Source organism: Macrotis lagotis, chromosome 2 (genome assembly GCF_037893015.1).
Source record: "Macrotis lagotis isolate mMagLag1 chromosome 2, bilby.v1.9.chrom.fasta, whole genome shotgun sequence".
Taxonomy (NCBI): Eukaryota; Metazoa; Chordata; class Mammalia; order Peramelemorphia; family Peramelidae; genus Macrotis; species Macrotis lagotis.
The window spans coordinates 62,748,775-62,766,806 of NC_133659.1; the positions used below are offsets into that span (position 1 = coordinate 62,748,775).

At 37.1% G+C, this 18,032-nt stretch overlaps 2 pseudogenes; one reads left to right on the forward strand and one right to left on the reverse strand.

Moving 5' to 3' along the window:
• On the reverse strand, positions 1-12,643 carry LOC141511883 (E-selectin-like; annotated as a pseudogene).
• Positions 12,642-18,032, forward strand: part of LOC141511884 (E-selectin-like) — a 17,021-nt pseudogene continuing 11,630 nt past the window's right edge.

An 18,032-nucleotide genomic window follows, 5' to 3' on the forward strand; every position in this document is an offset into this window, starting at 1 on the left:
TTAACCTGTTTCAAAATAAAAACAAAAAAATATACAAATTTTTATTTCCAGCATGAAAGAATTAAGATTAAGGCTTTAATTGCTATCTAAATGAGCTCCAAGAGCAGATGGGTCCTCCTAAGAACCTATGCTAATTTTTTCATTAAAACTTTGCTTTATGTCTTAATATTACATCAGTTGTGGTTTTTTCTATCTTTGAAATAAACTATCTACATTTCACTCTCATGAATAAAAGAAAATAGTTTCGGAAAAAACTAAGGTCAGTCCTACCTTCACAAATTGGCATTGGTTGTGACCACTGCCCCTGGGCTGTGCACATAAATTGGGGTGATCCTTGCAATATAAAACCTTCCTCACAGCTGAAACTGCAATCTGACTGGTAGGTGAAGTCTCCCCTGGGGGAATGGACCCACATCATAAAACCACTGGGATTTGATGGAGCATCACATTTCACTGCTGAAGAACACAGAACAGCATACACATATTAATCTTCTTTTTGACACCTTTAATACTACATTAGGTAACCACCCTTTTAAATTGTCTCTCGATATTAAGACACTTTACTTTGACACATTGGTACCTTCATGTCCCACTTTCCAGATGAGCTACAATGAAGCTTCTTGGATCCCTTTAGCTCAAATCCTAATTCACAGACAAAGTCACAAGTATTATTCCACGGAAATATTCTAGAACTTTAGGAGCAATCCATGGATCCATGCACAGGACTTGTCAGCATATCACACTGGACCACTAGAAATTAGAAGTGAGAGCATGCATTTAATAGAATCGCATAAATCTGTGTATGACTTGGGCAGTCCTACAAGTCCCTAAAATAAGAGACTTGGGGACCATAAACTAAACTTTTCATATGTGATGTCCAATTTAGCAGAAAAAGGCAACTTCTGATTATCTGCAATGAGAATTATCTATTAAACACCTCTGTAATTTGCTAATATAAAGTGACTCTTGATTTTCTCAAGCTCAGGAACTGTTAGAAAAGGAAATGTTGAGCCTGAAATTTTCCCTGATGAAAACCAACAAATGTATAGAAAGATTAACTTTGCTTTTAAGCTAAAATTTTTTTTTCATCAGTCCAAAAGTGAAATAGTCTCTTCCCAGTATGGGGAAGGAGATTGGGTAGTTAACAAAGAGGTGACTATAGAAAAATTTCTGTGGTTGTCCTAAGTATTCTAAATCCCCACAACACTGGAATCACTTCTATTCAAATAGAATATAATATATGCTTTAGAGTCAATTGTGTGACTGGTTTTGAACTATCCTTATATCCATTGTGTCCCTCCATTGGGGTGGCTCTTGAGTTGACTAGACATATTGGAAGATAGAATGAATTATATACAAAAAGAGCTTTTAAAATAACAATATTAGGTGGGGTGGCTGGGTAGCGCAATGGATAGAGTACCAACCCTGGATTCAGGAGTACCTGAGTTCAAATCTGGCCTCAGACACTTAATAATTACCTAGCTGTGTGGCTTTGGGTAAGCCACTTAACCCCATTTGCCTTGCAAGAAAAAAAAACCTTAAAAATAAAAATAAAATAATCTAAGTGGGATAAGAAATAGGGATTCTTGTATAAAGGCCCAAAATTATCTATAGCAAAGAAAAGTGAAATATCTTTATAGGTAGGGCTGGGTCCACTCCATCTTCCAAAAGAAGTACACTGCACTGAGTTAGCATTGGTAACCTTCTTCACAGTTGACAGAAAAGGAAGAATTGAAATATCATACTAGAAGACTGCACAGCAGGATGCCATGCTTGGGATTGGCAGAAGATTCATGAGTAACATCTATGATAGAAAGCAAAATCAGCCTCAATCATTCTTCACTTTGGTGTAAGAGGGAAAATGAGGTGATAGACAATAAATTCCAAAGACAGAGAAGAGGATAAGGTGAGGTTAAAATAATAGAGGTGGTGGATTAGGCAGAGCAGGTCTTACCATTCTCATGTCAGGACCCAGTGAACCCTGAAGAGCACTGACAAGTGAAGTTGTTGATGGCCTCAACACACTCCCCATGACCATTGCAGGACTCGTGGGTGCAGGAGACTGAAACCAAAAGGATGGTCACTGCTGTTGCTATTACTCCTTCACATGAATCATCCAGATGCTGGCTAAAAGGAAGGCTGTCAAGAGAACCCTAAGCATTGGTCTTCTTGCCTTCTGATTTTAGCTTAAGGGCCAGCCAAGAGGCAAGCTTACACTTTTTTGGTTCACCTTACATCAGGTGGAATTGACTTTGACAAACTTAGGAATATTTGGCAGAATGTTGTGATATTTCTATATTTCCTTATTGTTGCTAATTTCTTATTGTTTCTGAAGATTGATACCCAATACTTCAGATATACTTACATTTTAGTCTCAGCGACCATTGTAACACACACACAGGGCAGCTAGGTGGTGCAGTGGTTAGAGCACCAGCCCTGGAGCCAGGAGGACCAGACACTTAATAATTGCCTAACTGTGTGACCTTGGGCAAATTACTTAACCTCATTGCCTTTCAAAAATCAAAAACACATACACACACACATAGATACATACACAAACAAGCACATTCTGATTGTTGTAACATTAGTGACAATGATAATAACGATAACTTGCTTTTACATAATGCTTTTAAGGTTTGCAGAGATCAAATAATATCTCATTTTATCCTCACAACAAACCTGGGATGTGCTATTATTGAAGGTGCTATTATTATCCTCATTTTTCAGATGAGGAAACAAAGGATGAGGGCAGTGACTTGGCCTGGAGATACCTGAAGCCCTATTTGAACTCAGGTCTTTTTGATATCCAGCACTACATCAGTGCACCACCTATCCATTAATAATTAACAACTATATAAAGACTTAGACATATAAATAGATATGCTTGTATTATCACTTTTTTCAGCAAATGAAATGTATAAGGTAGTTGTTTCAGGACCAAATGAATTGATAAATATATACATACAGACTTTGCAACCCTTAAAACAATTTCCAACTATACTATAGCTATTATTCCAGGAACCCTCTACCCATTCCACCATGCTATCAATTCATGCTACTAATGTACCAAACTTATATAGCACAAGGCCAGTTTCTCCTTTGTGCATCTCTCATCATTCCACATTCCTGAGCCATCATTCCTCTTAATGAAGATCTCCACATAGTCCTCATCTTTTTGTTTATTGTTGGGCTCACCAGGAGCCCACTTCATGGCTTCTTTGGTCAGCGGCTTCTGGGTTCCCACCCAAGTCCAGACTCCATTGAGTTTTCTAATTCCAATCCAGTAATAAGTTGGGAGTGTGTCAGGGTTCTACTGAGGTATTCAATTTCATGTGCTTTGAATGGCCATCAGGTCTATAGACCTTTCTTGGCAATATTTCTGTGCCTGTTCATAAGTCATAGTCATTTCAGAAGTGGTGTATAACCAAGCATTACTCCCTTCAAACAAAAGAAGAAATACTAGAAAAAGGAAGAGTACAGTTAATCCTGTGTGTATACTATTCTTTTGACAGATTTGTTCCAGTTTTATGGGTTTGTTGTTTGGTCTTGAAATAATAACTCATGAGCTCAATAAATGATGTTTTATATGTTATTCTTCAAAGGCAAACCTTAAAGCCTTCAACAAGTTAGCAAAAGCAGAATTTCGAATTTACATCTAAAACTGGATAGAAAACAGAAATTTTCATCAGTCTGAAAATGACACAAATCAACATGGAAGATTGTGGCAGAATGTCTTCTCCATAAGGTCTAGAATCTCACCCCTTTAATGAATTCTGATCAGCCTTTAGTCAAGAGTCGATTGTACTTACAGTTTCAAGATCTAGTTATCAGTTCTCCTGCTATCCTCAAATAGTCTTGATGTCCTTACTTACACTGCTCTCACACCTGCTGGTTATACTCTGCCAAAATCTGATACACATTCAAGTCTTTTTAAAGAGAGGGCACTTCCTATGGAATTCTGTGACACAATGACTAAATAATGATAGGGAATTATCTACAAGTGAGTAAGTGGGAAATTTTCCAAGAAGGAATTAAATCTTGAAAATGCCTAGGAAAGGAACTGGAGTTTGGGTTTAACAATTTTGTATTAACTGCATTGCCTTGGTGTTTCTGCTCATTCCTTAGATGAAAGAAGTTAAAAATGATCCATTTCCAACAATGGGAATATTTAGCTTCCTTTAAGCCTCAGCCCATGCGTCACTTCTCAGTAGAAGCCTGGGATTTATTTTTCTGTATAAATATTTTATTCCTTGCTAGAATGTTTTATCCCTCTGTAAGCTTCTTGAGGGCAGGGATTTTTTTTTCAAATTTTGTCTTTGTATATCCAGTGTCTAAGTTCAACCCTTCCACAATGGATATTCAGTAAAAGTTTGTTTGCATAGAGATAAGAATTGGACTTGCAATTTCATTCTCTCAGGTGAGAAAATTTTGTCAATTCAGTTCAGCACCTTCTCTGCCACGTCTATAGTCCTGGAGTACCTTAGAAGTTCAATATTTTACCTAAGATCCCCCAGTCAGGATGTGTCATAGGTAATACTTGAACTCGGGTGCTTTTGACTTTGATGTTCTGGTCACTATGCCAACCTGTCTTTTATTTACATGTGAAATATGTAGATTTGTTGTGCAGTCATTTCACTTATATCTTATTCTTCATGACCCCACTTGGGCTTTTCTTGGCAAAGATACTAGAGTGATTTGCCATTTCCTTTTTCAGCTCATTTTACAGATGAGGAAACTGAGGCAAACAAGTTCAGTGATTTGCCTGGGATCACACAGCTAAAAAGAGTGGGAGACTCCATAATGATGTGTTTCCATTGTAAAGGGAAGCTCCTAGTTCATTTCAGCAACTTTGGGGGAACTATAGTCTTAGAATTTTCTACATCATTAAAAGAGAAATTGATTTTCCCAAGATTATGCAACTTGTGTCCATCAGGGGCAGTACCTGAATCCTAGTCTTCCTGATTCTAAGGGTGGCTTTCTCTCCTCTATTGCCTCTTAATCTGTACTTGCTAGTTATTCCCCAAGGTGTTTCCCCCCTTGACATTGCCATTGGCTGGGAAGTCCAGTATCACTCACTTAGGTAGGGCCCTATTTCCAAGACAGAGGATGCACTGTTCCAGATTTTTGAGGATTTTGCAGCTGTTTTCAAGGGACACTCCCCAGGGACCTGCAAGTTCTCACTTACTCCAAAGTCTTTTGAAATGATTTTTACTCTTTCCTGACCTCCCTTCTGCCTAAAGCTCAAAGAAGATTTTGAAAATCAAATAAGAGAGATGGAGGAAAAATTGGGAAGACTAGTGAGAGCAATGTGGAAAAATCATGAAAACGAAGTCAGCAGTTTGGTGAGGAAGATGCCCCCCAAAAAATAATACTGTAGAAAATAACATCCTAAGGGCAGCTAGGTGGTGCAATGGATAGAATATCAGCCCTAGAGTCAGTCAAATCCAGTCTCAGATATTTAATAATTACCTAGCTGTGTGATCTTGGGCAAGTCACTTAACTCCATTGCCTTGCAAACACCAAGTAAAAAATAATATCTTAAAACCCAGTTTGGATCAATGGAGAAAGTGGTCCAAAATACCAATGAGGAGAAGAATGCCTAAAAAGCAGAATTGGCTGTGTGAAAAAGGAGATACAAAAGCTCTCTGAAGAAAATAATTCTGGGGTGGCTAGGTGGCACAGTGGATAGAGCACTAGCCCTGAAGTCAGGAGTACCTGAGTTCAAATCTGGCCTCAGACACTTAATAATTATCTAGCTGTGTGGCCTTGGGAAAGCTATTTAACTCCATTGCCTTGCAAAAAATATAAATAAATAGACAGATGATAGATAGATAGATAGATAGATAGATAGATAGATAGATAGATAAGAATGGAGCTAAGGGAAGCTGATGAATTTGTGAGAAATCAAGAAACAATAAAACAAAATAAAAAATGTAAACTAAAAACAAATGTGAAATATCATACTGGAAAAACAACTGACTTGGAAAACAGATCCAGAAGAGATGATTTAAAAATTATTGGATTGGGGTGGCTAGGTGGCACAGTGGATAGAGCACCGGCCCTGGAGTCAGGAGTACCTGAGTTCAAATCCGGCCTCACACACTTAATAATGACCTACCTGTGTGGCCTTGGGCAAGCCACTTAACCCCACTGCCTTGCAAAAAAATAAAAATAAAAAAATTATTGGACTACATGAAGTCTTGACCAAAAAAACAGCTTAAACCTCACATTTCAAAAAATTGTCCAGAAAAACTGTTCTGATATCCTAGAAGCAGAGTGTAAAATAGAAATTGAAAGAATTCACTAATAAGAGGTCCCCAAATGAAAACTGTCAGAAATATTCCTGACCAAATTTCAGAACATCCAAGTCAAGAAGAAGATATTACCAGCAGTCAGAAAGAAACAATTCAAATATCATGAAGTTACAGTCAGGATAACACAAGATTTAGCAATACCTACATTAAGAACTCATGGGGCTTGGAATATGATATACTGGAAGGCAAAAGAACTTGATTACAACTGAGAATCAACTACCCAGCAAAACTAAAGATTCTCTTTCAGGGAAAAAAGATAAATACTTAATGAAATAGGGGACTATCAAACTTTCATGGCGAAACAACCAGAGCTGAACAGTACAAAACTCAGGGGAAGCATAGAGAGGATGGATGAGAAGGACAAATTATGAGGGATTTAATGATGTTGAATTGCTTTTATTCCTGCATGAGAAGATCATATTGACAACTCATAAGAACCTTTTCATTTATTAGGGTAGCTAGAAGGAGCACATATAGGCAAGGCACAGAAGGCAATTAAATTTGAAGATGAATTCAAATTAATGAAGTTAATGGGGGGAGAAAGGAATGTACTGGGAGAAAGGAAAAGGAGAGGAAGAGTGGGATAAGTTATTTCCCATAAAAGAGACTAGAAAAAGATTTTGTAGTGGAGTGAAAGAGGAGGAAGGTAAAGAGGAGTGAATGAGTCTTACTCTCAGGAAAAGTGGTTCAGATAAGGAATAATATACACCCTCAATTGGGTATAGAAATCTATCTTACCCTAGAGGAAAAGAGGAGAGGAAAGGGATGGGAGAAAGGGGATGGGGGAGGGGAGGGGTGATGTAGGTGATAGGGGAGTGGGAGAGTGGGAGAGGGTAGTAAGAAGCAACACACTTTTGAGAAGGGATGGGTTGAAAGGAGAGAGAGAATAGAACAAATAGGGTGGGAGGGAATAGGATGAAGGGAAATACAGCTAGCAATAGCAACTATGGAAAAAATATTGAAGCAATTTCTTTGATGGACTTATGGTAAGGAATACCATTCATCCCAACAACAAAGCTGATAGTGTCTGAATACAGACTGAAGCATACTTTTTTTTTCTCACTGTATTTTTCTTGAGATTTCTCCTTCACAAGGGGTGGTTATGTTTACTTTTACAATATTACTATTGTAGTAATGTTAAAAAATGACTTTAAAATTATCAATGAGAGGGGTGGCTAGTTGGCGTAGTGGATAAAGCACCAGCCCTGGAGTCAGGAGTACTTGGGTTCAAATCTGGTCTCAGACATTTAATAATTACCTAGCTGTGTGGCCTTGGGCAAGCCACTTAACCCCGTTTTCCTTGAAAAAAAAATTATCAGTGAGGATGATATAGTCCTTCTCTAGAAACTGGATTGGATATAGTATCATTTATTTAGATTTGGAATAGATCTGAGAGATTATCTAATCTAAACTGCTCTTCTTCATCTCCTCCTCCTCTTCTTTTCTTCTTCTTCTTCTTCTTCTTCTTCTTCTTCTTCTTCTTCTTCTTCTTCTTCTTCTCTCTCTCTCTCTCTCTCTCTCTCTCTCTCTCTCTCTCTCTCTCTCTCTCTCTCTCTCTCTGTCATGCTCTCTCCTAAAGTGAGATTCCACAATTCAGGCATTCAGTAAGTAAAAAAATGGATCACAGGGGTGGCTAGGTGGCATAGTGGATAAAGCACCAGCCCTGGAGTCAGGAGTACCTGGGTTCAAGTCCGGTCTCAGACACTTAATAATTACCTAGCTGTGTGGCCTTGGGCAAGCCACTTAACCCTAGCTGCCTTGCAAAAACCTAAAAAAAAATGAATCACAGCAATTGGACAATCTAAGGGAAATGACATTAACCTCAAGATATGCTCTAGTGTATCCATGTATGATATGATATGTATGGAGATTTATTATTAAAACAAAAATGTAGGCAACTATCGAGATCAAATTATATTAATAAACAAAATGAAACAAAAAGGCTTACAAACAATAGGTTTTATTCAAAGGAATACTACTGGTTGGATGGACAGTACCCCTCAGTAAGAGATTTGTTAAGTGAGGGAAAGTATGAGTCTCGCATTTCCAGAAAAGAAATGATCTAAAACCAGGTAGTTGTCTGATGAAGCCTAGAAAACCCTTCTCTGAATTATGTGTTTCCATAATTAAAGATTATGTTAAATTTTAGATTTAATTTTCTTCTCAGTCAAGTTCATAGACCACCTTAGTCCACAGACCCCAAGTGAAGAACTCTTGCTATAAAGCAGGAGGCTGACAATTACTCTCTGCAACACAAAAAATAAGTAATGAATTAGATTTGGGCCACTGGTCAGAGTTGGTTGACCCTTCCTCTAAACCATGGGTGTCCACCTTTTCAGTCCCTCTGGGCAACAAAATCCCCCCCCCAAAAAAAGTGTCAAAATCTACACACTGAATTCATCATCCATTCATGACTACAGTGTCAGCCACACTACCAATGAGCATAGCAACAAATGCACAGGGGCCCATCAAAATACACACAGGTTTATTAAATGTTAAAATAAATTGCCACACCTGCTGGTTATAGTCTGCCAAGAACTGCACCACACCCTGAGCATCTGAGACCTTTTATAGAAAGGGCACTTCCTATGAAATTCCATGAAGCAATGAATGGAGGATGTTTTCTAGTTAGAAAGTGGGAAATTTTCCAAGAAGCTAAGATTTCTGAAATGTGCAGTGTTACAAACCTGTGAGATAAGAAGTCCTTTCCCCACAATTTGGATCCCCACCTGCATCCTTCTATCCCTTTGGAGTTTACATATTCTATGATTTGCTAAAGCCTAATAAGTAAGTTCTAGGGTTTCTAACTAACTTTCTATGCTATTTCTAATAGCATAGCTGGGCTGCACAGTGAATAGAGCACTGGCCATGGAGTCAGGAGGACTTGAGTTCAAATCTAGCCTTAGACATTTGAGACTAGCAGTGTGACCTTGGGCAAGTCACTTAACTTACCAAAAAAAAAGTAAGAAATAGCACATAGCCACTCTTCCTACCAGACCAATTTAGGATTGATTAATGGGACTAATCAGCTGAGATTTTCAAATCAGCAGCTATCTCTGCTTTGCAAACATAATCCATTTTTTCATTGTTCACCTCATCAACTCAATAGTTTTAAGAAGCAATGTCTAAGAACTCTAATGGGTTCAGATCTAGTAGATATGTCTGTAAAGAAGCACTAAAGTGGATAAATAAACATAATATTCTTTTTATCATATATTTATAATAAAGTCAAATGCAAACAAAAGAGAACATCAAAAGCTGGCCTATTTCTCAACTCTTACAAGGATTAAATATCTAAATATCCCTATATACACACACACACTCTCTATTCTAGTTCTGATTTTCATCATATTGATACATAGAAACAACTAGCATTTACAGCCATCTAAGTTTGCAAAGAATTTTATCTATATATTTTAAAATGATCCTCACAATGACTCAGGAAGGTAGATATTGCAGACATTATTATTCCTCTCTTATGGATGAGGAAACTGAGGCTCAGAGGGATAGAGTGGTTTACTTAGACACACAATTTTTAAAAAATGAGATGAAGTCACTTCTCTACTGCTACCAGGTCCTGGGCTAGTTCTACTTTCCCACCTATCTTCATTTTGGTGGGGCTTATTTTTAATTTTTGGAAGTTTTTTGGAATAAAAACAGTACAATAAAAAAGTTATTTGCACGTGAAACTGCAAATTTATGCACAACTTGGCATTCTCTTCAAATATACACCAAAATTAATATGTAAATTTCTTTTCTTCACTCTCCCAACTCAAAAATGACTACAATTAGTCACAAATGTATCTATATCTTTATCTAAATATATATATATATATATATATACATATATATATGGGTATGTGTGTGTTATTTGTATAATTATTCTATGCATACTTCTATTTATCAGTTCTTTATCTGAATACAGATAAAATCTTTCTTCATATGTCCTTTATAGTTAATTTGGATTTATAATAGTCAAACAACTTATTCACTCAAAGTTATTCTTGAAACAATATTATTGTTACTGAATACAGTGTTCTCTGGTTCTGCTTATTTCCTCCATTATTTCATGCTAGTCTTTCCATGTTGTTTTCAAATCATTGGCTCATTATCTTCCAGTACAGTCATATACAATAACTCCTTCAGTCATTCCCCAAATAATGAGCATCCCTGCAATTTCCAGTAGACATCTACTCTCTCTTTCTGATAAGTAGACATCTATTCCCCCTTTGCTTGCATCTCTAATTTAGACAATACAGGAGCAATGAGAGGGCTATATTGAGGAATGAAAGATATGTATCAATTAGAAAGATACATGTTTTTAGCTGTTCTCTTGGTGATGGCAAAAGACTTGACATTGCAGGGATGCCCATCATGTGGGGAATGACTGAAAAAGTTGTGGTTTTTTATGGGAATACTCATTGTGTTGATGCCCTGTTTACTGGGGTAGATGTTGTTTAAATCTCTAAATGATCAAGTCAATGCTTCTGCTTGCCCAAAGGAAGGAAAGTTATCATGAAGTTATCATGAAGTCTGACCAAAATCTAAAGTCAGAAGAGTTACTGGAAGCAGCCTGTCCCAGCATCAAGCCACCAATACTAACTTGAATTAGCGGAAAATCTGAGACGAAATGAACAATTCCCTTTAACTTTCTTGTTATATCTGGGTTGGAATGCTGGGGGTGGAAAGAAGACATCATAAGAGCTTTTATAGAGGTAGAATAACAAAACTTGGCAATTGTTGGGATATGTAGAATGAAAGAGCAGCCAAGAACTATAGCAGGGACAGTGAGGTAGCCCATTAGATAGAGCACCAGCTCTGGAGTCAGGAGGACCTGAGTTCAAATCCAACCTCAGACTGTTGATACTTCTTAGGTATGTGACCCTGGGCAAGTTACTTAACTTCAATAGCCCCCTTTAAAAAAAGACAAAATATCATTTGCAAATTTGGATAAATGGAAGGATGATAATATTTTCAAAAGTAAGAGAGAAGCCTTAGGAGAAGTGAATTTGGAGGAAAAGATGAATTCTGATTTGTTCATGCTGAGTTTGAAATGTCCAGCAGGTAATTGGTGTGATTCTGAAGTAGAGATGAGGAAAATAATGATCAGAAGTTATATGGAATCTGGTTGAATTCCAAGATTAACAAAATTTAAGGAAGGAGATAGATATGTTTCTAGTCCGGTATCCACCTTTCTCTACGGAGAAACAAGAGTCGTCTCTAGTACCAACTTCCTGCTTCCCCTTCTGGTAAGAGTTAAATTTTCCCTTGGAGGATAGTAGAAAGAGAAAAGACTAGAGATGGCTATTCTGCCTCTTATCAAGTCACATAATGACAGGCCTTCCCATACATGGGCCACCCACTACACACAAGGGGCCTTCTCTCTTCTTCCTTACACATAAAAGCTCACCTAGAATACTTGTACAAATACAAAACTCATGCGCAAAGTTTGTAATAAAATTCTTTTATTCAGCTTAATAGTAGGATATAGGAACATATTCTATAAATAAATATTTAAAACACATTTTTAAAAGACATTATAATATTATTATAAAACCCCAAATCTTAAACATTTTAAATATAAATACAAGAATTTCATACATACGCACATATATATATATATATATTAATAGACAATATTTTAAAAAATTTTTTGTTTTAGTTTTTTTGCAAGACAATGGGGTTAAGTGACTTACCCAAGGCCACACAACTAGGTAATTATTAAGTGTCTGAGGCTGAATTTGAACTCAGGTACTCCTGACTCCAGGGCCCTTGCTCTATCCACTGTGCCACCTAGCCACCCCAATATTTTAAAATTCTAAGAGACATGGTCATTCATGTTAAAACCTGAGATCTCCTTCGATTTGCTAATCAAATGTTTTGGTTTAGTATAGGTATAATCTATCTAATTTTATCACTTGATTCTACAAAAAATCCATGTTTAGACTGACATTACCAATGGCAATTCATTCCATAGGAATGATGCTATAAATGGTAGATCAGCCAAATGCTGTTCTTCATAAAAATTGCTAGCATTATCCAGCACTTTAATGTTTCTGAAACACTAATAATAAAAATAGGTTTTTCTGCAGCCTTTCAGGAGTTTGCTCAAAAGATGTTCTCTGAAAATGATATTTATGTGCTATGAGCTTTTACTTTGATCTACAAATTCCCAACAGCATGCCAAATTGACTTTTGATCCAACTACCACCATTGCTCTAATTCAGGATGCCCCAATATGTACAATATTTTGATGAAAGCATAGAAGCCCGGAAAGCCTCATTGTTCCCATTTTGTGGTCCTAGGGTAGCCAGTGCAGAGGCCGACATGGTGGCCAGTGTTTCAGGTTTACCAGCCATCAATGGAGACCTGGCAATTGGGAAATTTTCTCTATAATTTAACATTTTCATAAGTGTGGGGGACAACATCCCAATTTACAAAAAAGAAAAAGCTGAGAGGTGAACAACTCTCATAAGGCAGTTTCACTTTGCGCTCTCTCTCTCTCTCTCTCTCTCTCTCTCTCTATATATATATATATATATATATATATATATATATATATGTATATATATATATATACATATATATATATATATATATATACTGTAATATCTTTTAGATCTCCCTCTTACATATAAAGTACAATTCAGTTCACAAAGATCATACTTATATAGCACCGGAGAACCACACACTTTTTTTGACAAAAAAAAAAATAGAACTTACCCACAATTGTCATTTAATTCAACAGAGAGTAGCTCTCCTTAAAATTCCATTTGTTTTTTCAAACATTCCTGGAACACTGTTTGTCCCGTACATGCAAAATATTAAGGCTCTATATTCTTTAACATCTCTGAGGAAGTAATGAGCATAACAATACAAGTGTCTGAAAAAAGGAAATACAAAATTATAGATTCCACTTATACACTTTATACAGTAAGAGCTGTTTCTGAGCTTTATATTGGAAAAAACAGTGAAAAGTGGACAACTTCAGAAGGGTCCCATTATCAGCATTGTAGATAGATCTGTGGCTCTGAGAATTACAGATTTCCGCCTCTGGAGAAATAGCACTTTCTTAGGTTTCTGCTGGAAAACATTATAAAATTTTATGCATGGGATAGGGAGTATAGGTGGTAAAATGGATAAATTTTAGAAAGATAAATGCAATTTCCTCATAACACCTGTTCACCTGTATTCTGTGAGTATTAGAAACTGCCATCAGTTATGAAGAACCAAAGAATTTCAAAGTTAGATCTCCAAAGAGCTCTTTCATGGAGATGACTAGGAATGTGATTCCAACACTGGGCTCTTTTTTCTGTTACCTCTGTAAGTGCTTAATAATGTCTCATTAGTTGGTTATTCTAATATCCATCCTCTTCTTTTGAAGGATCTATTAACATATATTAAATGGAAACTGGTTCTTTTCAGTAGAAAGGCTGGGGAAGACAGCCCATGTCACCTAGTCTAGATCAGCAGAAGTTCCTTGGGCATGTCAAGGATGTGATTTATAGGCCTGGAAAGACCAAGGATGCAAGGAAAATTTTCCTGTTAAGGAGAAGAGTTGTATCCACTGGCTAGGCACATGACTGAAATGCCTAGTTTCCTAGAACATAACTATAAAAGCATCCCTGGTTCCTGCAAAGACACTTATAAATCCTTTCAGAACAAGCACAAGATCTGGATCCTGTCCTTAACTATTCATTCTAGTTAGATCAAACTCATAATATATGTGTGCACTTTTATCCACCCCAACCAATGCACATTCTTTTATAATTAAGCATTTGTAGAGAAGACTAGTTCTGAATAGTTATTATAGTGCTTTGATAATAAAGATCAAAGAAGATAAGGTCGTGTTTTTGTAAAACTTGTATCTCCCCCAGGGCTTTCAGTACACAGTGAGACAAATATTTTTTGAATTAACATAAAATTGTTTATTCTTAAATCTAATTTACCAAACACTTAGAACCTCGTGAACCCCACTCTCATTGAAAAGGGTATTTGGGCATCAACAGCTGAGGAGCCTGGTCTAAGGTGTTCAATTGTTTTCTCACATTAGCAAATAAGATGCCACAAATTTCACTAGAATGGACATAAGAATGAAATGGCTCCCTAGGCTGCTGTAGCACTGGTTCCCATTCTATGATTCTATATTCTATTACACATAATGGATAAAAATTAGGCTACATGGGATCATACAGCCAGGATGTATCCTAGGTAGAAATTGAATGCAAACCTTTATGACCTTGAGTCTTCAGTCACTATGCTAACCTGTCTTTTATTTATATAGATTATATGTAAATTTGTTGGTCAGTCTTTTCAGTATCTTGGTTTTCCAAATCTGTTTCCTGATCTCTACCACCAGGGACTTTATATTATATTAGATGAAACAACATATATCTAACATAGGTCTGGATAATAAGGGTCCAATCTTTAGACAATTCTTTGTCAGATCTGCCTGGTGCCATTGGATATTTGGGGAGCCTGAACCCTCACTCGATTGTCTTCCCAGTAAATACATTCTATGCACACACACATACATGTATATATGTATTTACACATTTCATGGGTTGCCCAGGGGAAAGAGTGCATTACCTGGAGTCAGAAAGACTCATCCTGAAGTTAAATATGTCCTCAGACACTCATTAGCAGTGTGACCCTGGAAACACTAAAACCTGTTTGCCTCAGTATCCTGTAAAATGATCAGGAGACAGATTTGGAAAACCAAGATACTGAAAAGACTGAACAACAAATTTACATATAATCTATATAAATAAAAGACAGTTTAGCATAGTGACTAAAGACTCAAGGTCAAAAAGGTTTGTATTCAAGTCCTACCTAAGATACATCCTGGCTGTGTGATCCCATGTAGGACATTAAACATCTAGGTATTCTACGACTATGGAGTTGTGGAATATAGACTATAGAGATTACAGAGAAGGTGCTGACCTGCATTGACAGTAGTTTTCTCCACTAGGTGAATGAAATTGCAAGTCCAATTCTGACTTCTAGGTAAGCAAACATTTACTGAATAACCATTGTGTGAGAGACCTGACCTAGACACTAGAAGATTACATTCCACAGAGAAACAAAACATTGAAACTGAAAAATAAATCTGGGGATTTTCCTGAGAATTGACACATGGCTTGAGGTTTGAAGGAAATTAAATCATCCCATTGTTGGAAAGATGGAGTCATTTTTCACATTTTTGTCATCAAAGGAATGAGCAGAAATAATATTTTATAGATGTGCATATATATATATATATATATAACTCCAATATAACTTGGAGTTAATATTAAATCAGAAAGTCAAAGGACACAAATGATTGCATCTTAGATCTTTCTACTAATTCAAGCTAGGCTTTGGTGGCTTCTTGATGCTAGGGGGCAGGCTGCTTCCAGGAACTCTTCAGACCTTAAATTTTGGTTAGACTTCAAGAAAACCTTCCTTCCTTGAGCAAACATAAGTACCAAATAGGTGATTTATAGCTTCAAGTTGCTTCTACCCTGGTAAGTAGAGCAATAAAAGCAAATACTAAACCCAAATCCATGAATCATTCATGAGGTGTATGTATAATATCATCAAAATTTCTTTTCCTTTTAACTTCCCCCCACCCAGCAATAGTTGCTTTATATCCATTTTGAAGCCCCTGCTGCTTCATGCACTCTGCTGTAACCGAGTATCCAATACAGCTGTTAACTTCAGTTTTTTCTTTTCAATTTCTTGTTCTTCTACATGTTTCTAGCATTGACAGCATGGACAGGCAGTAACCACACAGAAAAATAAGTTAAAAAAGTAAAGTTATCTGGATGGGGGCGGGGAGGATAAGCCAGGGTTTGAGGGCAGGCAGTTATGATTGAGTGATGTCAACTGGTTGTTCATATTACTTCCACTTAGTAGAAGACACAGTCTACTTTCTCTACTTATACAGAAAGAAGCAGAAATAATAGAATGAAAAAAAGAATCTCTTTGGATTGACCCAGAACTCTCCTCTCTATTTGCTAAAGGATGAATTTCCTAATCTTGGCTCCCCCTCCCCCGCCACCACAAAAAGTACCATAGGATCTGGAAGTTGGAAAAGAGTTCAAAGGCCAGTTAGTCTCAGCTCCCAATTTTATAGATAAGAATACAAGGTCATAGAGGTTAATGATTTTTGGAAGCTGACTTTTTTTTTTTTGCAAGGCAGTGGGGTTAAGTGGCTTGCCCAAGGCCACACAGCTAGGTAATTATTGAGTGTCTGAGGTCAGATTTGAACTCAAGTACTCCTGACTCCAGGGCCGGTGCTCTATCCACTGTGCCACCTAGCTGCCCCCATGGAAGCTGACTTTCAATCATAGATTAATCACTTGAAATGACTGGAGAGGGCTTAAGTTTTACAGATAAGGAAACTGAGACTCAGAGATATTGAGGAAGTTGTTCAAGGTCACATAGGTACCAAATAACAGAGCCAGGATTAGAACAAAGACCTTCTCACTCTGTATTCACTACTTTTTTTCTTAGGGTCATCAAGCCCAGGGACCAGGAAAGACACCTGAGTTCTTAAGAAACCATTCCTGATTTAATCATTGAACGTAGCTCTCTCATAGATGCCTATGTCATAATATCTAAATTAGAGATGCAACAAAGGAGAGAGAATAGACATCTACCCATTAGCAAGATAGAAATTATGTACAGATGCTCTCAGTGATGGCAAAGAATGGGAAATTACAGAGGTGCCATCAATTGGGGAAAGAACTGAATAAGGTGTGGTATGTGATTGTGATGGAATAACACTTTGTTAGAAGGCATTGAGCTCAATGAATTGAGGAAAAACATGGAAAGGCTTTCATGAAATATTGAAGGGAATAATAATCAGAACCTAGAGAACCTGGATACAGTAGCAGCAATATTGTTTTAAGAACCACTTTGGGTAGATAAGTTAATTTATTCTAAATACCCAAACTAACTATAAAGGATATATAAAGAATGTTTCTATCTGTATATAGAGAAAGAACTGATAAATAAATGGTGATGTGGCAAGGAAAGTTAACAGGAGATGTAACACTGTGGACCTTCCTGGGAATCTTTGGTTCTGCAAAACTTTCTAAACTTTCTAACTTGGTGACTTCCTCCCATTACTCAGCCATTGTGTCCTGGAAGTTCATAGAAAGTGCAAAGGGCAACCCAGCTAAGAGTTGACTGGTTGACTAAAAACCCAGAGACAGAGCAGCACTCAGCCCAGGCTGAGAGCATAGTGTGTGATCAACCAGGCTATTCTTGAGACAGTCAAGAGAGCAGATTACCTGATCCTGGGGCTGTTAGCTAAAGACTGATCAGAATTCATCAGAGGCCTGAGGTTCCACATATGCAGAAGGCATTCTGCCAATAGCTCCCAGGCAGGTTTCTGTAATTTTCAGACTGTCTAAAAATCTAGCTTTCTCCCCAGGACTCCATGTCCATCTAGAATCTAGCCTTTGCTAACTTGTGGAGGCTTTAAAGAAAATCAAGGAATTCATTGCTTGGCAATTCTTTATAGTCAATATCTCATCATATTTTCAAGGACCTTAATCCTTTTTATAATATTAAGAATGGGGCAGCTAGATGGCTCAGTGGATAGAGCACCAGCCTTGGAGTTCAAATCAAGCCTCAGACCCTTTAATAATCACCTATGTGATCTTTGGCAAGTCACTTAACTTCATTGCCTTACAAAAATTAAAACAAAACAAAACCAAAAAACCACAA